General features: G+C 38.7%; 1 pseudogene across 1 annotated transcript; it reads right to left on the bottom strand.

The window, feature by feature from the left end:
* Positions 1–10866: 10866 nt before the first annotated feature.
* Positions 10867–18185, bottom strand: LOC309601602 (selenoprotein P-like; annotated as a pseudogene). Its single transcript has 4 exons — positions 17995–18185; positions 14140–14352; positions 12323–12440; positions 10867–11427 (listed from the first exon to the last, which is right to left on the bottom strand). The product of its transcript is annotated as a selenoprotein P-like (transcript).
* Between the last annotated feature and the right edge of the window lie 6397 nt (positions 18186–24582).

Raw genomic sequence — 24582 nt, 5'->3', positions numbered from 1 at the left:
ACAAATTATGATTATGAGCATTCATAATTTGGATATGATAGAACTAAAAAGTTTGACTTGAGTGGTTGGACTCACAGTATTCCTAAAGCCTGTTTTCTTATATCCTGCCTTTATCCTACCCTGTATTTCCTGTTTATCCACCTCACTTCATTGCATTGTGTGTCTGTCATCTTACCACTACTAAATTGTGGCATCACATATCATTACCTTGGGTGAACAATTGGATGACGGGTCGGGCTCAAAGAGTTATAGTAAATGGGGTTACATCAGGCTGGCGGCCAGTCACCAGTGGGGTTCCCCAGGGCTCAATTTTAGGGCCAGTGCTCTTTAATGTTTTTATAAATGATCTGGACGCAGGAGTCGAATGTACATTAAGTAAGTTTGCCAATGATACTAAATTAGGAGGAGCTGTGGACTCCCTTGAGGGTAGAGAGGCCTTACAGAGAGATCTGGATAGACTAGAGAGCTGGGCAATCACCAACCGTATGGAATTTAACAAGAGAAGTGCCGGATTCTGCACCTGGGACGGGGTAATCCTGGTTATACGTACAAATTGGGGGACGAGAGGCTGGAGAGCAGCCCCGCGGAAAGAGATCTGGGGGTTTGGGTTGATGGCAAGTTGAATATGAGTCAACAGTGTGCCCTGGCAGCCAAAAGGGCCAACCGTGTCCTGGGGTGCATCGAGCACAGCATAGCTAGCTGGTGGAGGGAGGTGATTGTCCCACTCTACACTGCACTGGTGCGGCCCCACCTCGAGTACTGTGTGCGGTTTTGGGTGCCTCAATATAAGGCGGCCATCAAACTATTAGAGTGTGTCCAGAGGAGGGTGACCAAGATGGTGAAAGGCCTTGAGAGCAAGACTTATGAGGAGCAGCTGAGGTCACTTGGCTTGTTCAGCTTGGAGAAGAGAAGGCTGAGGGGTGACCTCATCACAGTCTACAACTTCCTCAAGGGAGGCAGTGCAGGGGGAGGTGCTGATGTCCTCTCTCTGGTGACAAGCAATAGGACATGAGGAAATGTAATGAAGCTGCATCAGGGGAAGTTCAGGTTGGACCTTAGGAAAAGGTTCTTCACTGAGAGGGTGGTCGGTCACTAGAACAGACTTCCCAGGGAAGTGGTCATGGAACCGAGCCTGTCAGAGTTCAAGGAGTGTCTGGACGATGCTCTTAGTCATATGGTTTAGTTTTAGGTAGTCCTGCGAGGAGCAGGGAGTTGGACTCAATGATCCTTATGATTCCCTTCCAACTTGAGATATTCTATGATTCTATACTATCCTTTTTCTCCTGGCAGCTGCCATTTCTCTTCACCATTGGTTGCTGCTTGGCTCATAGTTCTAGAATCTCTCCCCCAGTAGAACCTAGCTCTGTTGTGAGCTGCCCCTCCCATCTGTGCCTCGGTTTCTTCCACAATGTTTTTCCTAGTCTCTGCCTTTTTCTTCATTAAGCATCATTAATAACCAGCAGAAGGAAACACCATGGTTACAGGACACAGAGTCTGACATCAGCTCTAATTACAGAGGAGCAGTTACCTCTTTGAAGATACAATAGGAGAAGTCTTGATCAGTTTTGGGGGTGTTGATGTGAGTCTTGACAATTTAATAGCCAGTTGTAAAAAGTCTCTAGGGAGCATGTACAAACTGAGATTTTCTGAAGTCAATAGCTTGACTGAATTTGAAATGACCACATTTTCACAGGGAAGGTCAGACAAACATTTGATAGATGCTAGATCTCCTCCATTGACAGCTGAAAAGTTCCTACTCTGAAGAATAAATATTTTAGCAATAATGGCCATTCATGTGATAGGAGGGCAAACACATGAAAACTAATGACAAAGGACATTTTAGGAAAGCACCATTTCTCATAGCCCATAATGGATTTTTTCTTCATGTTCATTTTTACTACCTTTAGGTATGCAATTCAATTATTGTAACTTATTATTTTAAGTACTTACTGTTAGTTTTCATACCTTCATACACTTTTTATCAATTTATAATACTCACTGTATGTAAAACAAATTTGAAACAGCCTTAAAATCAGTATTTAGCAAGCTTCTGTAAGCTATCCAAATGGATTTACAAAAGGGAGCTATTTTAAGAGAGGAAAGAATTTAATAAATTTAATTAAATGTTAAGAAATTAAACATTTAGGCCCTGAAAGTGTGTTTTCATCACTGATATTTTCAACAGCCTTGAAGAACTAAAACATTGCAGCAGGCAATCCTCATTTAATGTAGAAAAGTAATTTCTTTTGCTTTTAAATTTCCTTTATTAAAACATTTAGTTGTAGATAGTGTTGTATAGCAAAGTTCCCCAGTGCTGCAGTCTTCCTCCCTTTATAGATTGCTGAGTTTAACAGAGATTTCCAGAGAGTGTGATACACTATCTGGAAACTCACAGATCCATCCAATAATAACTAGCTTGTTACCATTTTTCAACCCCCTATCCTATACACTGTGTTCACTGCATCTTTCCAAAATAAACTATAATTCCTATATACACCAAACTTTTGCTGTTTAAATAGCTACTAACAAAATACTCAACAGGCTTTCCTCTTGCATGCCATTGTCTTACCTGAAGTCCATCTATGAAAGCAGAAACATGGGATAATAACATTGCTAAATAAGCTAAATCTCAAATATGAAGTAATTTAAATTATTCTTATTTTAAATGCCCAATATCTTCTTTACTTTTTCTGAAGTTTTGTGGTCTGCTAATAGAAAGCTAGGAATCTTTAAGCTGATTCATGTGGTGAAAGAGAGATTTAAATGAATATACTCCATAAGTCATTCCTGCAAAAGATGTCTTTCTCCAAAGTTATGATGTGATGAATGAAATAAGATTAACTTCCTAAAAAAAACAAACAAACAAACCACCAACCTGATTTGTAAAGCAAGATTTTCAGTCATCTTTACAGTGGGCAAAGCAGTATATTTTTCCAACTATTCAAAAAAAAAAATTGGTTGAATGTTCTTGGAAGACCAAGAAGAAGGATTATGTTTAAAATTCTGTTATTAAAAATGTATGTTATTCTCTTACACTTTTGATCACAGTTTAAAAAATAGTACTTAAACATGGTGTTTATTATTTGTTTTCAATTGTTATAATGAATTCCAAAATTAAAATTTTTAATAAATTATTCAAAAATACTGGATTTTTCACTTATTTTAGAATGTACTACTCTACAGAATGTGACAAAAGGTCTAACACAAACCATTGAAAACCAGTGTAACATGAAAGGTAAAAGCAAAAATGTTCTTATAATTTAGAATGAGCAGGCATTTAAATTTTTTATTTATATTTACTGCCAGAAACTCACTGGCAGCCAAACAGAAAGGAAACAAAATATATCTAAAAACAATCCTGTGCAGATTTTGGTGGTCCATGTGCTTAATAAATGTCTATTGCTATTATCCCACTTAGAATCCACATGTAAAAGAAGTTCTGTCTCAGTGAGATTTTTAATCAGGAGTTGGGTTTTAAATTAATTTCAGCATAGCACAGGAAATTTTACAAAAAGCGAGAAAGTATCATTTGACTATTGGACTGTAGTCTATTAAAGCATTTACACATAGCTTTTACCAAAGTGCTTTGTTAAACCAAAGAGTATTAATTCTCAGTGTAATGTTATTAAAATTTAGTTGTTATCCATATATACTTGACAATTATTCATTGCTATTTTAAAATAAAATATATAAATATTTGTTATATCATTATATCACAGTTTAGCTGTACACCATATACTTAATTTTATACCCATCGTATGTTCAAAGCATATTAGCATAAATATTAATAAACCTCTAAAAATTGGAAGTATACAGCTGTTTTTAATACTCAGAATTACTTTTAATAATCAAAAAAGCATTACCTGCTTTTTCTAACTTCTGGTTTTGAGATGTTACTTTCTAGTTTTTGGGAAACAAGTCCTTAAAAAGTGGCATCTTCCAATTCAAAACTGTTGTAGACAGACATGATAATAATGTTTTATTTTCTGAGCCAAAGAACTTTGCATCTAGATTTTCTTGACTGCATCAGTTATCAGAAGGCTAAAAACAGTTCAAAGTAGTAATACAAGACAAATTTTATGATTAAACTACGAATTTTCTTGTTAAAAAATGGAGACTGAGATTATGTAGCGCTCTAAATGAAAATTATCATGTCTACAAAAAAGTTTCCTAAATTTCAGACAAGTCAAAAAATGAAAGTAATTACCTTATTCTGCTTTCATGCTAATAATACTGTCAAAATGTACTACTTAGTGTATCATACAGTTTTTTATTTATATAGATGAAAATGATAGACTGAAGGATACCATTCACATCTTGGAAGAGAAATTAAAGGCTTCTGAACAGGTGTGTCACAAATGATCATTCTTTAGGTAAGAGGAATAATATTCTGTCTCTATTGTAGTAGTTCATATATCTTTATATTCCTGGGTTTGCTACTGATCCCATTATTGTTGCACTTTTCCTAGAGTTTATCATGTGCAAAAAGAGAAAAGTTGTTCTCAAGAAGGTATCAATATGAGAATGTGTTACAGGGACTAAGAGGTCAAAACTACTAAATGCTGAGAACTCTGGCTCAATCTAAGATGCACTTATTTTTTTAGCTGTATTTAGCTTTAAATTCAACTTTACATTCTAAAATCTAATCCCTTGCATGAAAATACATTTTTGTGTGGAAATAACTTTTTTATATTCAAGATGCCTGCTCTACTGCCAGAGAATCAAGAACCATCTGAATTTTGTCTATGGTTTCTTTGGGAGTAAATGCTACAAGAGAATAGGCCCCTGTGTCTCATAATAAATTCCATTTACCATTTCTCTACTATCTATCCCACTCTTTTTTGAAAAGGAGGTAACACCAGCAGGGCTAGCCACAAGTTGTGTTAGTTCTCTGTGTTAAAATTGCACATCTGTTACCTGTATAGGATTAGGAATTTCACTGCTGATTTTCTTTGCCTGTGTTTGTACTAACCATGAGTTTATATTAACTTTTTATACCATTAGAGCTGTTATCTTGACAGTTTGGGAATAAAATAAGTAATGTCTTCTGAAAGACATGAGAAAACTATGATTATTTACATTATATATGTATATGTACATGGTGGAGCTTCCTAGTGTTCTGAAGGCTATGTCCGTATCTTGGCTATGTCCGTATCTTGACTATGTCCGTATACACTGTTACCACCAATCAGTAACTGCCTTTGTGAGTGCCACTGAGCATTGCTTTGGTCAGTGGCTACCTACAGCTGAAGGCTCTGACAAGAGCTTTGGAGTAAGCACCTCTACATTGGCAACTACAGCCAATTACTTGATAATTCTGGAGTACTTCTTATTGGAGCAAACTTATAATAGGTGTGCTCAAACTGTTTACTCGAGTATCAGTGCCACCAGCATCACTACCACTAATACCACTGATGTTTCTACTGCTGCCAGTATGAAGTTGGGGAATCCTTGGTATAAGCAATATTAATAAAATTACATACTTTAAATACCATTTTTGTTATACAATCTTACAGTCAAAAATCCATAAAAGTAAAACTGTAGTCACTTAACTAACTGCAGCACTGTATCAGATCCTGGATTGGGGAAAGAAATATCACCTCTCCATTTTCCCATTCTTCTAATAAGAACAATTTCTAATTTTATATTAACTGATAGATGTAATACAATGCAATATCTGCTGCATTTTTCATCTGTGGACTTCAGCCAGGTTGTGTAAGAAGTAACTAGGCATTTTGAATTTATTAGATCAAGGATAAAACAAGTATTGAATTATAGAGTACTGTACATTTTGGCATTAATGTTGTGCTTTGCAGAAGGCTTTCTAAGTAGCACAGAAACTTCAAGGAATATAAAGATCAGATTGAGAAACTTATGATAGAAATTAAAAACAAAGAGGAAGACCGCAAATTAGAAATAACACAATTGAATTGTGACGTAAGAAAAAAAATGTAAGTTCTCTGAAGACTGAGTGCTATAGCATTGAGTAAACCATATTGTAACCTGTAAAAGCTATACTTCATTTAGGATCAGTACAAGCAATGGTTTTACTTCTTAATGGCAACATATGAAAGCTAGAAGTGGACAGTATTTAACTGAATTTTATCTTAGCTCAAGAGAGTAGGCAGTGGCAATGAGGTAATAGTACAGCAACACAGGATGAGTAGAAATTCCCAAACAGGTAGAACAGACACAGGGAACTTGGACCTAAAAATCTGAAGGAATAAAATTTGGGATTAAGTGTTGACTGGAAAATTGCTTTGAACCTTAAGCTAGACTGCTGTTAGAGTGTCCCAGCTATGCTCAGGAGAGTAGGATGTTATTTTTGCAAAAAAATAATACTGCAACAAGAAACACCTGATTTCAATGTTGGGTTTTTTTCATTACTGACATAGCCTTGTGTGGCGGTGTGCTCCCCCTGTACCCTCCTGCCCCCCCCACCTGACCTTTTCCCATGCCCCTGCTCAAGTGATAATCACCAGTGGCAGTTGTGATGGATGCATCCAGCTCAAAGTGGATTCGGGGGAGACAGATAACAACACAACAGCCAAGGGCTAATTTATGGCAATGATGTGTCTACCTAACCACAGTGCTGGTCAGTGTCCAACTCAAGCCAGATTTGGAAGGAACTAACATACGGAGTTGGTATGTAAATATGACTATGAGTCAATCATCTTACCCCCATAAATAGTGAGCAGCCCAAGAGCCCTTTGAGCTCTCCTGCATGGCAGCGGGCTGCACGCCAGGATCTCCCCTTGAGTAGGGACGCCTCTCAAGATTACTCCTCGAGGTTGAGAGATTCCTTGCCGCAACAGATCCTCGGTAAGTGACTAATAGCATGCTAAACTTTGAAATCTTAGCTAAGTGATATAAAGGATTGGTTGTGTATATATAATCCTTTAGACATAAACCATTGACTAAGTCTGGGACTAGGATTGGATCCAGCCGCACCTAGACTCCTCTCTGAGAAGGAGTTTAGAAAGCAAGGGGGTCCTCTCTGAACCTCATGACTCAACGGGAGGGTCTCCCTGACAGTCTTGTCTGACCCTGTCCTCTATGCAGTAAATAATCAAGTGTATCTTGCCATCGAATCTCATTAAACCACTGTCGCATTTATTATCAAACTTTGGTATCAATAAACATATTGCTCTTACAAGTGCACTCTCACTCCATCCGCGACACCTTGAAGAGTAGGATTTTTTAGTCATCCACTTAGCTGAAAAAAGCCAAAGTCTTTGTAAAACTTGATGCTTCTTTAAAGAGACTCCATCTCACTGGGGCAAGATGGTTTCCACATAGTTTTAAAGTATGTTTTTTGTTTGACTGAAGTTGTTTTCCAGTGAAATATTGACCTGCTGTTCAAGAAAGCTTTAATATTTGGGAAATGCTGTCATTTTTTTATCTAAACATCTTCTATAATTTAATCATCGTATTTGTTCTTACTGTGTTATTAGTTGAAGTAAAAGAAGTGGAGTATAAAGAACAGAGAGAAAAAAGAACTGGAAATATTAGAGCTAACTAGACAGCTGAAAATTCAAAATTAAGAGAAGCAGAATGAAATAATTAAACTGCAGATAGAGGTATGTGTTATGAAGCTGAGTTAAAGATCAGTTGGGCATTGGGTAAACTTAGAAGAGACCGTGTAGTGAAAAATGTTGTAATTAGTACTTAATAAAGTAATATGATGGAATCTAGGAAACTTAAAAAGCGATTGTCTTTACAAAGATCAGTGGCATGTGCTCCCTTCCATAATGGTATCTGAGTCACTTCTGCTCAGAAATCAAGAGTTCTACCTACTGTATAGGGAGAGTGAAGCTTGCTGTGTTCTTGTTTTAAATTAAATTATTTTGAAAATTTGGCTAGTTTTTGAGCTATAAAGAAATGAAATAATGTTTTCTGCTTATTTTTATTCTTTTTAATTTCTGAATGCTGGGAAGATGTGAAGTGGTTTTAGTACAGAACTGTTAACTGTTAACTTGGGAATTTAAGATAGAACTGACATAAATGACTGTGATATAAATCATATGTTAATATAACCTGAGACTTTAACTGCTAGGACCTGCTACTCCGCAACGGGCAGCTCCATTGAGCTGATGGGTGCCCCTTTCCGACTCCTTGCTCACACACACACACTCACTCTTGGGCGCTTTCTCTCCCCTCAGGTTTGACCCTAGGTTTCCCCGAAGCAGAGTCTCCGACACGATGTACGCCAGACAAATTTATTGAGTGGTACAGCGGATAAAACAGCTCAAGCTGGGTGCCTCCAGAGAGGGACCCCGAACAAAGAAATCCCTGGGCAATTATACCCTTACAATCTAAGTTCCCCTCCCCTCATGCGACGGTTCGGTCCAATACCAATATTTAGGTCTGGGGTCTTCTTGTTCCTTATTGGATCCTTTCTCTGTCTCCAGGCGTGACATTCCTTTTCTTGTCTTAATGGATGTGGCTTCTGCTGATGGTTGTGGCTACCTTATCTTTCTGGTTTGCACCGGTTTCAGGGCCTTCCTTCATGTAGCTAAGTAAAAGTTCAGTATACAGTCAGTGTACCTAGGTGAAAGTTCACAGCTTGTGGCCTAAGGCTTTAGCAAGTCTTGCTACTAATGCTCCATTTGAGCTAGAAAGTACAACATATATATGTACATTATTGGTTTTGTAGGAATGACACAGAAATAGGATTCTGGGGAAGTAATCTTTGTAATTTTGTGATACAAAATACTGAGAAAAATATTCTTCTTAGAATATTTCTCATTAGCAATAGCATATTGTACTGGTACATAATTCTACGTGATAATTAATAATGAAGCCTTTGCTTGCATTTTTACAGAAGCTTCAGCATCTCCAGGAGGAGAAAAACAAGGAAATTTAAATTCTCCAAAACACCATAAGAGACTTAGAGCAACATCTTAATAAAGGCCAGGACTTGCACTTCAAACAGAGGCGATTTTGAGTAAATTACATGAAATATTTCAGTAGTACATACAATGAGAACTAGAAACAGTATATTTAAAGCTCTGCACCTGAAAGTAAAAACAAAATATGAAGAAATACTGAATATTTTTAATTGAAAACTCTCTTGTCAAATATTCCAAAGGCATGCATTCTGCTTATATTCAGTACTGCTTTCTTGCTAATCAGCATTCATGATAAAAAGATTCAGGTTTCATAGGAGTAATAATTTCCCTATTAAATCATCATTAATTATGTTGTACACTTTCAGAGCAATTTTCCTTTGAATATTCTCTTCTTCATCCAGGAATCGTTTGAACTATATTTTTACTTCAACTTGGTTAATCAAAGTTCAGAAATGCTAAGCTACAGTCAGAGAAGTTATACAAGTTTCAGTGGTATATTACCTTACTAATCAATACAGATTTATCAAATTCAGCACTGTTATAAACAAAGATAAACATTAAACCAAGATTGAATTTGTTCTGCCCCTCCCTCTTTTTGATACTGATACTGATTCTGCATGAAGGGTTGTTAACATTGTTTCTCACTTTAGGCAGGATCTTATTGATTTAGTGGGATTTTACAAGCTGTAGTAGTATGTATTAATAGACCCTGATACCGTGTCGTGGTTTAACCCCAGCCAGCAACTAAGCACCACACAGCCGCTCGCTCACTCCCCCCCGGTGGGATGGGGGAGAGAATCGGAAGAGTAAAAGTGAGAAAACTCATGGGTTGAGATAAAGACAGTTTAATAGGTAAAGCAAAAGCCACACGCACAAGCAAAGCAAAGCAAGGAATTCATTCACTACTTCCCATCGGCAGGCAGGTGTTCAGCCATCTCCAGGAAAGCAGGGCTCCATCACGCGTAACGGTTACTTGGGAAGACAAACGCCATCACACCCAATGTCCCCCCCTTCCTTCTTCTTCCCCCAGCTTATATACTGAGCATGATGTCATATGGTATGGAATAGCCCTTTGGCCAGTCTGGGTCAGCTGTCCTAGCTATGCTCCCTCCCAGCTTCTTATGCACCTGGCAGAGCACAAGAAGCTAAAAAGTCCTTGACTAGTGTAAACTCTACTCAGCAAGAACCAAAACATCAGTGTCTTATCAACATTATTCTCATCCTAAATCCAAACACAGCACTCTACCAGCTACTAAGAAGAAAATTAACTCTATCCCAGCTGAAACCAGGACATACCGTATCTAAGCCACAAAAGTTAAGCATATAAATCTCTTACATTAAAATAATGCAATTACTGCTTGTATCTTACATTTGAGATAAAAAGTTATTTTGGCACATTGCTTAGGAATAAGCTTTTCTTGTACATAATTTGTATCCCTAGGTTAGAAAAAAATCCCACTTTTGAATATATTCCATCTTCTTAATAAAAAATGATTAAAATATCTGTTTTGGTTATCTTCTATTCTTGATTGCAAAACATCAGACAGGAGCCCCTAGGTCATGGTTTATGCTCCTGTCCTCACAAATTCAAGCAGAATGTTAGAAGAGAAACAAGAAAGACAAATTAATCAAGAATGCAGAGACCTTCCCAATGCAACTGAAAAACAAACTATGGGTCAATTAAATTTCTTTAAATTATGAAGCTTTTCAGTGATGGAATTTAACAGGTATTGTGTAATCCTAAGAGTACTGCTCTAAAAGTCTACTTCTTTGCAATATTTTAACTCTACACACCTGTCAGTATAATTTTTAATTGGGGGCAATAAAAACACTTAATCTGTTAATTTTTCCACTCTCGCAATTATATGAATTTAGGCAGTAGGACTCCCTTACATTTTTAAGGTGCTTAGTTTGGTTTTCAGGCTCAGTTTCTTGCCTTTTCCTGTCACTGTCAGGTGTCACTAGTTTCACTTGCTGCTGGTGACTCTCAGGCAGCAGTGAGCAGACGTCATTGTCAAGATTCAGTGATGTCCTCTGCTGACAGCTGGCCATGTCACCTGCAAGAATTTGGAAGTGCTCCACAACACTGTCAAGTGACAGAATTTCCTAGCTCTTCAAACAAAAGATGTTGACGACGACAGCATCAGCTACTAGAAGCTGAGTCTGATGCTGTCTGCCAATTTCAAGTTAACTGTTTTTTACAGCTGGTTTTCCCTTTTTTCATAGCTTTTTATCTCGTGTAAGAATTTCCACACTTTCTCCTGGAGGAACAGTGTCTACCTGTTCATGACTCTCTGTCTGATCATGTCTGTTATGGCCAAAAACTCTATGACGCCGACTGCTGTGAGGATGATGTTTTTGAGTTTCAGAAGGAGCCTGATGATTCTGATTTTTGAAATGATGATTGCCCTCGTGATGGTTGTGGTGGTGTCTGTGTCTGTGTCTCTGTCTGTGTCTGTGTCTGTGCAGGTTGTGGTGATGTGAATGTTGACCAGTTGGTTTGGGTTCTATCTATCTCTGCTAGCTTTTCATCTCCTTTTTTAGTAATGTTTTCACATATGTCAATATCAGGTTCCTACAAAACAGAAGTTTGCATTAAATACAAGGCATTGTTATTTAATGAAATTAGTTATAAAATATTAATTATCTTAACATTTTTGCAGAACCTGAAACCCAATTATAATTTTTTTGTGCTACTTTGCTGAAGAAAGATATGAATGTATCAAAAGGAACCTTGTTTTACAATACCACTGATAACTGGACAGGGATCTTAATGTAAACTTTTAAGAATTATAATTCAAGTAATTGCTAATAAAAAGTAGGATCCCACATTTCACCTGCCTGAGGCCTACATTTAGCCAGAAAACTGTATGATGGGAACCAAAACAATATTTCTTCTCATTGAACTTTTATGACTATGTATGTACATTTCTTGATAATCCTTAAAGTAGTTCTGTTCTCTAGTTATATGTAAAACAAAGCTACCCTTCTTTTATAACAGTAACAATACTTTGTCACTTTGTATTATCACTTTTTAAAAGTAACTATTGTATACTGTGTTTAAACATAAACTAAAAGGAATAGTAACTCAAACCAGCTCAGATTTGACTCCCAGGTTTTCAGAAAATATACTATTTGTTTAAGTACCTACCTGTCCCCAAAAACTAGAGTAGCTAAATGCTCACTAGCTGTACGTTACTCCAGAAACAGAATTAGCATCCAATAATTGCATTTAGATTTCTGAAAATTATTTGCATTTCTATCAAGGGCAGGAATTCAGATAATCAGTCTATTATAAATTAGATCTAATTCATTTTGAAAAATGTTTAAAAGCTCTCTGTCAAGACACATGAAATGTGTAGATTCTAAATCATGTCTTTTTGGATTAACCACACTGAAATAATTTTTTTTAAGTACCAGTCAAATCCAGTTTCCTTTTCTAGTATATATAGAATGAAGCAAGAAAATACCGTGTAAGAGCAATTTCCATACTTGTTTTCACAATATGCAATCTTAATAGATTCTTCTATATATTGGAAAGACAGGAAGGAACAGGGCAGACCCAGATGATACACTAGACAGCCACATCTAAGGAGAGAAAGACTTTGTGGTTACATATACATAAACATATACATAAAATTAAATATGTCTTCTTATCATACCTTATTTTATTCACGTCGATCCACCCATACTGTACAATCCCATGGAGAATGTTTCTGTCCAAGGAGCTTACAGGGAAAAACAGTATCTGCCTTAAAAACATCTGCCCACTCAACTGCATTGGTCAATAGTGTGAAGCATGATTTCTGGCTGATGTAATAATTCTACTGGCAGAAGCCTCTAGTTTAGTGGCATTTAGACTAGCAAAGGTACACTCATTATAGACCTATCTTGAGGAGGGCTGTTTGCATAGTGGTACAAATCTCCACATGGTTGTTGCATCCATACAAGGAATGTTTTAATGCAGCATGACATGTTTTTTGATTGGAATGTGCATTGCAGTGCATCTGCATTAGTGATTTAGTGCGCATGAGGGGATTTTTATGGTGCCTATTTGCCCCATGTCTGTACTTGAGTGTTCTGGTATGCACTTGACTATACAACTGGTACATTCAAAGGAGCTGGAGTAAATGTGGAAGTTGCACAAGACAGCACCTTGTTAAGTACCCCACCTGCAATGTCAACACACAGTCCTCTAGCCTTAGCTCCCTACGTGTCTGCAGTGCACATCTAGGACCAGCAACAGGCAAAGAGTTCATTGCCAATAAAGGCACAATAAGGACATACGTTCCTAGAACCATAATGGATCACAGCCAAACTAGTGCCAAACCAATTCATAGTGTAGGTATATCCTATGCGTTGACAGCACAAAACTGTTCAACCTTTCAAATGCTATGGGCCAGTTGTCAGCTTTGGGGCCCCTCCATGCACTACATACAGCCACCTTCTGTTTGTCTGTCATGCAACAGCAACCTTCCATACTTAGGCATATTTGCTGCTGTAACATGCAATCACTTTCTAAAGATCATTCCAGTGCTAGTTTCATCCCACAAGCCTAATTTAGCTAATTTGTGCAATTTCATCATATTACCAAAAAAAAAGTTAAGTAACTTTCTAATTCTTTATTCAGTATGAACTGAGAATGTTCGTTACAGTAACATAATAGTAATTAAGATGGACAAATTAGAAGTGCAGGACTTGCCAAATAATTTCCATCACATCAAAACTGAAAAATCAGCATTTCAATTAAACAATTGTTATTGCTTCTGCCAAAAGATACATGTCCCAGAATCCTATGATCAAAAAGCTATTTTTTTACAAAGTTTTAAGTTTCATCTAAAGACTAATTTTTCCATACGGCTACATGACATTTTCAACAATTCTGGTCAAAATGTTTTCATGAGAACTCAGATGATAGCTTTTCTCATTTGATTCTACTTTCACATACATGGATGTAATGAAGTTGTCTGAAAATAAAAACAGTGTAAGACCAGAATCATTCTATCAAATTCTACACTCAGTTATATTAATCTAAATCCACAGTAATTACAAAGAAAAATATATTTATCTCAAACTTACTTAAGCAAAAGCAGACTTTTCTTTTGTAGCTTCCTTTTACCAATAAAAGTGCAAGTGCTTTACTTAGTGCAACTTAGAAGCTGATTATGATGTCTTTGTTGTGAGGTAACCAGGTTATTTGCAAAACAATGAAATAATAGAGAGATTTTTACAAAGCATTACTCTAAATACATGCAAATATTTTCCTGCTTTCTCTCTAAACACAAACCTGTCATAAATGAGAAAATCATCTTTGTTTCCATTTAAGGTAGTCCAGACATCAGCTTGCTGCTCATCTTGCTGGTAGACAGTAATACAGTCTGAAACACTTTCTTTCAGTAAGTGAAAACTCCTCTGGGAATAAGTTCCCTGATGGCAGACAACCACATATGAGGTATTGACCAGTCTTTCATTCTCCAACTTCACTCGCAGGTCCTCCAATCTAGTGGAGAATGTAAAGAAGCAAGATCATAAATCATTAGGGAATCATAAGATTTTTTTTTTCCTTTGCAATACAAAAATATTATTTTTAAATGTATGCATGCTTCCAAACATAGAATCATAGAAGCATAGAACTGTTAAGGTTGGAAAAGACCCTTAAGATCATCAAGTCCAACCGTTAACCTAACACTGCCAAGTCCACTACTAAACCATGTCCTCAAGCACCACATCTACCCATCTTTTAAATACCTCCAGGGATGGGGACTCAACCACTTCCCTGGGCAGCCTGTTCCAATGCCTGACTACCCTTTCGGTGAAGAAGTTTTTCTAATATCCAACCTAAACTTCCCCTGGCGCAGCTTGAGGCCGTTTCCTCTCGTCCTATCGCTTGTTACTAGGGAGAAGAGACCGACCCCCACCTCGCTACAACCTCCTTTCAGGGAGTTGTAGAGAGCAATAAGGTCTCCCCTCAGCCTCCTCTTCTCCAAACTAAACAACCCCAGCTCCCTCAGCCGCTCCTCATAAGACTTGTTCTCTAGACCCTTCACCAGCTTCGTTGCCCTTCTTTGGACACACTCCAGCACCTCGATGTCCTTCTTGTAGTGAGGGGCCCAAAACCAAACACAGTACTCGAGGGGCGGCCTCACCAGTGCCGAGTACAGGGGCACTATCACCTCCCTGGTCCTGCTGGCCACACTATTCCTGATACAGGCCAGGATGCCATTGGCCCTCTTGGCCACCTGGGCACACTGCTGGCTTATAGTCAGCTGGCTGTCAACCAACACCCCCAGGTCCTTTTCCGCCAGGCAGCTCTCCAGCCACTCCTCCCCCAGCCTGTAGCGTTGCGTGGGGTTGTTGTGACCCAAGTGCAGGACCCGGCACTTAGCCTTGTTGAATCTCATGCAGTTGGCCCTGGCCCATCGATCCAGCCTGTCCAGGTCCCTCTGCAGGGCCTTCCTACCCTCCAGCAGATCAACACTTCCACCCAACTTGGTGTCATCTGCAAACTTCCTGAGGGTGCACTCAATCCCCTCATCCAGATGATCAATGAAGATATTGAACAAGACCGGCCCCAACACTGAGCCCTGGGGAACACCACTCGTGACCGGCCGCCAACTGGATTTGACTCCATTCACCACCACTCTCTGGGCTCGGCCGTCCAGCCAGTTTTTAACCCAGCGCAGAGTGCACCCATCCAAGCCGTGAGCAGCCAGCTTCTCCAGGAGAATGCTGTGGGAGACAGTGTCAAAGGCCTTACTAAAGTCCTAGTAGACAACATCCACAGCCTTCCCCTCATCCACTAAGCAGGTCACCTTGTCATAGAAGGAGATCAGGTTAGTGAAACAGGTTCTCCCTTTCACAAACCCATGCTGGCTGGGCCTGATCCCCCGGTTGTCCCGCACTTGCTGCATAATGGCACTCAAGATGATCTGCTCCATGACTTTTCCTGGCACCGAGGTCAGGCTGACAGGCCTGTAGTTCCCCGTATCCTCCTTCCGACCCTTCTTGTAGAGGGGCATCACATTTGCTAACTTCCAGTCATCTGGGACCTCCCCGGTTGACCAGGACTGCTGATAAATGATGGAGAGTGGCTTGGCCAGCTCCTCTGCCAGCTCCCTCAGTATCCTCGGGTGGATCCCATCTGGCCCCATAGATTTGTGGGCATCCAGGTGGAGGAGCAGGTCAGTGACTGTCACCTCTTCGACAACTGGGGCTTCACTCTGCGTCCTATCTCCATCTCCCAGCTCAGGGGCCTGAAAACCCCGAGGATGAGCAGTCTGACTATTAAAGACTGAGGCAAAGAAGGCATGAAGTACCTCAGCCTTCTCCTCATCCTTCGTGGCAATGTTTCCCTCCGCATCCAACAAAGTGATCCATCCATCACATAAGTGATTTGCCACATTCAACAAAAGTTAATATGCTCCATCTTGCTTTCATTACAGTGAATGTTATTTCCTCCCAATTTTAATTACAACAGTCTAACACTATTAAAACATTCTTGCCATTTGCCATGGCTATCAACTATACTGTCACCAAACCAGACTCTACAATAGCTAACATGTCATGGTTCCTGTCCTTGTAAGTAGAATGCAGTACTAAGTAAAGCAGACATCTGTTTTCACACTGAATTCAGTGTTATTTTTATTTCTTTTTTTTCACACTCTTCATGGTCTAACAGTTAGTTTATCTGATGTCTTTATTTAAATGCTGAGTTTTAGGTCACAGTTGGTTAAAGAATGCATAGAGTAAATACAGCAGGAAGGTGAATAATCAAGAAAGCAAACCTGCAGTAAAAGGCCAATAGCTCTCCCACTCATCTTGACACGGCCATTTTCTATAATAGTCAGAAAAGGGATATTACAGCAACTGGGTCAAAAGGATGGCTATAGAATGTGTGCATGACCTGGCTGGCAGTTATTAGTCTTCCCCTTTGGTGTCCCATCACAAAAATCTTTCTTTGCTATATAGTACAGAAAGCTGCTTTCTTGCTGTATGATGTGTTGGGGCTTTTTCCATTTCATTGGTATCAGGATCATGCCTTCCTACTGAAATGCTCTAGAAAATTCTTTTATTTTTTCAGTTTCAGGAAATAGCCTAGAACTTGAAAGATTCTTTAGAGCCTTTCTAAAATGTACGGAATCAAACCCAACTACCTTGAAAGCCAATCATAAAGTCCACTTTTTACTTTGACGGAGCCAGAGATTTACCACCACTTTTTCAAAATCCAGTTCTTGAAAAACTTGCAAAAACTATTATAATATGAAGTTATGCAGCCTAGAGGGGGAAACTAAGATGTTATTACAGTGATAAAAATCAAGCTCTGAAACTGGCGCTATGAGTTTTTAAGCCAATGTGATTTCACAATCACCAAATGAATCCAAGATAAAGGCTGTATGCAATTTCTGTTTGAGTCAGCTCAAAATTATTTTCTTGCTGCGGTTACTATCATGATACCTAATTATTTGTACAGAGGTAGGTTCTAGAAACCAGAGCACCAATGTCCCAGATCTTGTATGAAAATATAACACTGATGATTCCCTTGAATGCTTCATCTATTTTTCGCAAGGCCAGTCTTTACCTTATCTTCTGGATTTTTTTTTATATGTAGGACCTCTGAACAGGGGCTGGGAAAGCACATTAAAAGCACATGTTTTGATTTGCCTTTTCCCCTACAGATCTTACATAAGAAATGAGTGATCACAGGTCTCTGTTTCAGGTGTTCTAGCCATGTCAGAGAATTATGATGTTTCTTGGCTTCAGCATCTTTGTTACATTAATCATCTCATCTGTTACTAACTGAAGCATAGCTCTTGAGGAACTGTTTATGTTGGCTTTTCATGTGCTTCGAGTTTCATTAATGTCAAGTTGATCGTACTTTTACATTGTAAATACAATCTGGAGAAGGTGATCTGTCAGTCAGGACTAAGCCAAGAGCTGAAGAATCTGAGCCACTGGCACAGAACACTCCCGCTGGGAATTAACCTGGTCACCGGGTCACACATGCCAGCTGGGATGGCGGCATTTGAGGAAGCTAGAGTTCACTGAGTGCATCTGTAGTTGGGCACATATATTATCCTCAGATGGCATTAAAAAATTGACCAGTCATGTTTTAACAAAAACTGGGAAAGAGATTTACACTTACCTGGAAGCCTGCAGCAGGCACAAGTATCAGCTGGCTTGGAGGAGAGCTATCACTGTCACTGAGCCCCTAGAGTTCAGCATTGGGTTCTCCTCTTTGATATGCCATTCTGGGGGCTCCTTGCAGTTCTGGATCTCTGTCCCTCCTCCTAGGAGGAGACAGAGAGCCAGAACTAGCCCCAGCCCTGCCCACATGGCTGGGCTTTATCTGAAAAGAGAGAAAATTAAAAAAATGAGATCCATGCCTAAACAAAGTTCAGACTCTGAACTTCCCATAGCAAAACACAGCAGGATATTGGCCCCATTCAGTTAAAAAAAAAAAAAAAGTAAGAATAAATTTGAGCTATTATGTTTACTGCTTGATCATATTTCTTTCATTTTGCAGTGGAGTTCCCCTATAATAAACAGGCAAATTTTTTGTATGTTTTTTTTGTTGTTGTATGTAAACAGCTGAAGAGTAAGTGTTCAAAATAACTGGATTTTCTTTTAATGCTACTAATCAGACTAGGTCATTCCTTCCTCTTTGTAATTTTTTCTTGACTTGTTTTTAACACTTCAGTGATTTTAAAGTGGCCTCATTTCTCATGTTTTGAAATCAGTGGTGCTGAGCCAGTTTACACCAGTAAGAATCTAGACCAGTTCATTCCAGATTCCAGTGTGATTCCAACCGATTCCAGAGTAATTCCACTGACTTAAAAGTAATTAATTGCACCAACAGTGTATTTCAGTACACAGCAAGTATTACAAAACCTGGAAGAAAAAAAGAAGACTTAAAGATTTTTACAAGTCAGTCTGTAGCATTTGGATCCCATTGAGAAAAATCTCTTAAGAATGCAGGCACTAGAAATATAATTTTGCAAAAACAGGAAATGAAAACTCAGTTTCAGGATTCCCCAGATCTTACAAAATCTCCTGCCCACACTGAGTCCATTTAATGTTTATGAAAATCAAAACATATGAGAAATTCTGTAATTATTCTTTCCTTTTATTCCATTAACATAATAATGTTGGCTTAATGTGTTCAGAAAACACCCATTATTGAGAAATATATAACATTATAAAATTGCTCCCCAACATATCCTATAATTGTATAATTCCACCACTCGCATCAGAGTCTGACAGTAAACACAGAATGTTTTAGAAACATGAAGTTCTGATAAATAACATGCTTTTCATCAATCTTGTCATATTCCACAAAACTAAAGCATTTTAATAATTGATCTTTTAAAACAAGAGCCAGCTGCTGCAAAGCCAACATAATTTGTGAAATCCTGCTGTCCTTAATGTTTCTTTCCTGCAGTTCTACCAAAAGCATTTTAGGTACAGTACTTTGAAGATTAAACTGTGGTCCAATAGATATCAACAGGGCCAGTTTTTTACTCTTTCCACACATCTGGAAAGCTGCCTGCCTTTATAGGGATCCATTATAAACACATGAAACTCCTATGACATCTTGAGATCCTTCTACGCCTTTATAGCCTTCTGTGGCACTGGCATACAGTGCCCAGCAACAGCTGTCTCGCCCTGCGAACTAGATGAGAGCTATGTTCTGAATTATACTTCTCTTTGCATTTCAACTTTCTAGTTGGTTTCCAATGGAAATTTCCACAGTCAGCCTTTTCAGCCAAAGAAACAAGCAGACACTCTGCCAAATCTTAAGTCATGAAGCTCTTTCATAGCAAAACCAGCGCACTTACCCTTTCCTCCCCTGCCCCCTCCTTGGCAGCTCTGCTTAACTCCACTGCAGAAGAAAACAGTGTGAGGAAAAGGGCTGTGGTAATTATATGGCTCCTGTTTATCTCATTTTGCAGATATGGTTCAAAGTTCAGGGAGCTCATTCTGAATGACCTTGCAAGCAAAGCAAACCCCTTTAGCAAAAGTAGCCAAAATATTTCTCTGCTAACTAATTCCAAGTGGAAATCATTTATCATGCAGAATGGCAAGGTATTTTTAATATAATGACTTCAAGTATCAGGTTATGCAGTTCGTCAGTCACCCCAGTCAGCTGGAGGTAGTGGTACAGTCAGAGGAGGAGGGTGGGCTAAAGAGTCGTCATTTTTTGAACACAGTGGTAACCGCAGTAAGAGGGGAAGGTACATCTTTATTTATAAAAATGCTGAGCTAGCAGGTTTTTTTCTCATATGCTTTAGAGAATAGCATACCCTGTCTGAGGGCATGTGCAGTACAGAGCTCCTTTTTCCCAGCTGCTCTTGATTACATCACTTGGCTTTAAAACTTATTTCTGAAGAACCTGCCAGTTTATCATCTTCTGTTGAAGGTTAGAGCCCAGATCTTCAGCCATTTAAATCAATGTAGCTACATGAAAGCCATGAAGCTCTACCAATTGGCAACAGCCACTTAACTGTCTGTGTTACTCTGTTATGGTTTCTTAACACCATCATTACTGAGGTATCTGCGGACATTCAGGTTAAACTGTTTCTTGCTCTCTTTCTTCAGTGAGAGAATTGTTTATGCATGGAGTGTTTTATTTTGACAGCAGTTTGCTTGAGTTTGATTTCCTTCAATGTACGTTATGTGTGTTTATGGAGAAACCTCTTTCAAGAACTGTTGAATTGTGATGAAAAATGGATGACGTATTTTTAGTCAAATTTCTTTTTATGGCTCTATGTTGCTTTATTTTCCCGAGAGTACAGCAGTGGCTGCAAACATCATGGTCTGCAACAGATGTTAAGAGAGCTTAGGGACAGATTCAGATAGCTGAGTGCAAGATGAAGATTGTTTTACATTAAATGGAGTCTGACAAACTAAAATAATTATGGCTTCAAATACATTATATTGGAGGTTGATTGTTGATGATACTTCTTTACAGATAGCATAAACCTGGAATGCTGAACTATGAAAAAAATCTTGTGTGCCCTTCTTAGGGCAAGAGTATGTGAATGTACCACCAGCACCAGTAATGAAGGTATAACTGGCTAAATCAACCATTTTTTACTGTTCCGTCCATCTTGGAAATTCAAGAGCAGCTGTCATTTCAGCATCAAAGCACTCTCAGTAGAAAATTGTTTGTGGACTGCTGAAACAATTTGCAGATGAAATACAAAAATAGATCAGATCGGTCTAAGTGACAGTTTTCACTTAACAAAATATCCTTTGCTGCTGCAGCACACAGGAAGCTGAGATTGATAGCCATCTACTCCCACCATGAGTAAAAACTATTTTCACAAAAAAGGGGCCTCCTAGTACCATAATGAACTTCAAATTAAGTACCTCAAGTGGTCTCTGTAGATAAAGAAATATTGTAAAGCAATACTGACCTTCTAAGGACTGGTGGAAGAATTGAACTGTTTATTAAATGTGTTCTATATAAAAGCAGAGGGAGAGCTGTGCTGACACATCTGCTTGCAATGATCAAATCCTGAACAGACTAACTGCCTCCTCCTGTTTTTTTGAAAGCTGATGGAAGTCTGGAAGAGTCAGATCTTTATCTGATTTATATCAGTAAACACAATTTGAAATGAGAGGAGGACTTATAGCAGCTATCTTACAGTAACACCTTTCCTGTTGTTGTCAATGCCATTATTTAAAGAGTCAGCAATAGTGATTAGCATTCAAACCCTGCCTAGATTTAATTTCTGTTAACAAAGCTATACTGGCTTACAAGTTGTGCCTTCAGCAGACAGTACTTTGTAAAATGTTCAGCAGCTACAGTATCAGTTATTGATATATAACTACTTGGTATCTGCAACCCACACTCAGAATGTAATGAGTATGCCTATAGTCAGCTGGATAACTGCACACCTTCTAGAAGTGTTAAATGCTTACTGATTGAATAGACTGGAATAGCTTTAATACTAGAGTATATATCTTTTGTAAATTCATACTAACTGGTGAAAAAAAAAAAAGATAGAAAAACCATCACTAGCTTCAGATTTCCAAGTATTTCCTATTCTCCTGAAGAGTTCACATTTTTTCTGAAAATGATAATTATTAAGTAACATACATGTCTTTGTGTGTGTTTTGGATGGAATAAGTATAACAGAAGTCTCCAATCTTCTGATATTAGAGTCCTATATTTTATTTTCCACAGATGCAGTCCTTGAAGGTAACAATGAATGCAAAGTAAAATTTTGACTACAGAATATTATTTCTGTAGTACATTGGCAATGGGCCAGCAAAGATTGGGGACCATTATATCTGACAAACATATTAGCCCTACCTTGACACTGGCAGTTTTCCTATTTTTTCCTACAGCTTTGGTCTCCTAGGTTTTGGGTGGTTGGGGGAAAAGTCAAAAATCAGAGTAGTAGAACTGTAATAGCACTCCAGAATAAAGGCCACAGTATGCAACACAAAGCAAATAAAACAGTGTTTGAAAGAGAGAGAAGTAAGAGTAGAGAAGATATGATGACATCTTACCTGAGGACTCCGTTGGAAGTCACCTGCACAAGCCATCACACCACTCCACTCCAAATAGCAAAGACATGAAAAAAATCTGTCCTGCAAAATTCACTAGCAGCCATTATTGGTTGCTTCTATGAAATTGCCTTTATTTCATATGTTCACATGTGCTTGGATGGACCTCTTGGCTTGTCTGAGAATTCATACCAAACAGGCTTCATATCACGTTCTCTAATCACAGGCAATAACAGCAATACTCACTTTTGAATCTCCTCACCATCCAGTTCCAAAAGCATTGGCTCAACTTGTGGAACTTGAAAAGTGACTGAGTCCTGGTCCTGACAAGAAATTGTCATCACACCATGCCTCAACATCTCTCCAGTCAATAGAGATTTGCATGGCTGCTCATTTGTAAGGACTCTTGTAGACCTACAGGAGAGAGAGGTCCCAGGTTGGCATTTTACTTTGGTAAGTCCTAATCTCTAGCTGACCATTTTCATTTTTTTTCTGGCTGTCTCTTGGCAGGAAGACATGTTCAAAATATTACTCACATACGCCTTATATTATTTACTAGTTATTATTTACATATCAGGCATATAAGAGTCTTAAGAATTGAATTTAAGGAGGTGGTAGTATCCCCAGTAGAGCCCAAAGTCAGTGTCTCATGGTGGAACAGCTGAGCAGCTCCCACACTCATCTTTGACCACCAGCGTTTTATCCAGCCCTCTAAACTGCAAGCTGAATTTTTCTAAACTTTTGCTTGTCAGCAAAAAAAGAAAAAAGAAGAAAAACAAAATAGGGATTTGTACTGATCCTGCATCACAATCTTTGCCAGATTTCCTGTAAGAACTCAAGAAGAGGAAACAGAATATGAATGTGAAGTAAAAAAAAACTTGTAGCACTTTAAAAATCATGGTAATAAAGCTGCAGAACATTCTCTCCAACACAGCTAGCAGGCATTCAGAAGGAGAGACAGACCAGAAAACTAAATGCATAAGTGATCCCATGACTACAATAATAGTAATAATTAACAATAAATGCTTTTTAATTATATTCCCCTTTTCATTGCAAAGACTTCATGATGTCTTGCTTGTAAATGTTTTAAGTTAATGATACAATTTCTGTTGATTCTTTAACACAGATATGTGCCTGAGGTAAGTTACAAAATATATAATTAAAGGATCATGTGGGGTTTCAGATACCTAGTTCTCCTGAAGCCAAATGTAGGACTTCATTCTTCATTGTTCAGGCAAATCATTGTGCAGTCAGTGGCTCAGGCACTGTTTGAGGATTAAAGTGTGGATCATTCATGAGGCTGGTCTTAAGAACTTAAATGACACAACAGACAGAGGCTGGGTGTTCTTTCAGTAGCACATGTGCTTTGGTAGCTGCTCCATCTGTGTGTCTGCAAAGAGAGTACTTAAGTTGCTGTTATAGTTGGCACAGTTACAGTCAATGTGCCACATAGCACCAAAGCTGCCTGGCGGAAAAGGACCTGGGGGTGCTGGTCCACAGCTGGCTGAACATGAGCCGGCAGTGTGCCCAGGTGGCCAAGAAGGCCAATGGCATCCTGGCTTGTATCAGGAATAGTGTGGCCAGCAGGACCAGGGAGGTGATAGTGCCCCTGTACTCGGCACTGGTGAGGCCGCACCTCGAGTACTGTGTTCAGTTTTGGGCCCCTCACTACAAGAAGGACACTGAGGTGCTGGAGCACTGCTTCCTAGTTTCAGTTCTTCTAATGGTACAAATTAGTTCCTCAAAAGGCCACCAAGCCCTCATTTAAAGGAATCGGAAAGACAAGCCCCAGCAGAGATGTTTATAGATGTCAAGGTTCCAGTTAGGGAAAAAAACCCGGCAGGCGGAAAGTATCAGGGAGCTGCGCAAGCATTTCTCACAATTCACGCAAAGCCATGGCAACAATTCAGACACAGGCACGCTCCCAAAGCTCCAGCTTCTGTTGTACCTGCCTGAGCTGCCAAGTGTTTGACAAACTGCAAATTATTTGTATTGTCATTATAAACAGGTTGCTTTAATTTTTAAATTAGTTGCTAGCAGCAAACACTACAGTTTAAGAATAAAGTTGTTAGAAATAACAAAAACTATTTCACTGCAGATATCTAGATTGGTATAATCTCTAACTCTCTCTGCAGCTTAAAATACCAATTCACAACCAGAAGGAAAGAGAAGCTCAGTTTATGAATGAATGCTGGAAGCAATGAAACATCCTTGG

The sequence above is a fragment of the Platalea leucorodia genome (assembly GCF_965183815.1).
Source record: "Platalea leucorodia genome assembly, chromosome: W".
In the NCBI taxonomy this organism is placed as follows: Eukaryota; Metazoa; Chordata; class Aves; order Pelecaniformes; family Threskiornithidae; genus Platalea; species Platalea leucorodia.
Note: the sequence above shows the minus strand (reverse complement) of the source record. Positions and strands in the feature narration are given on the sequence as shown.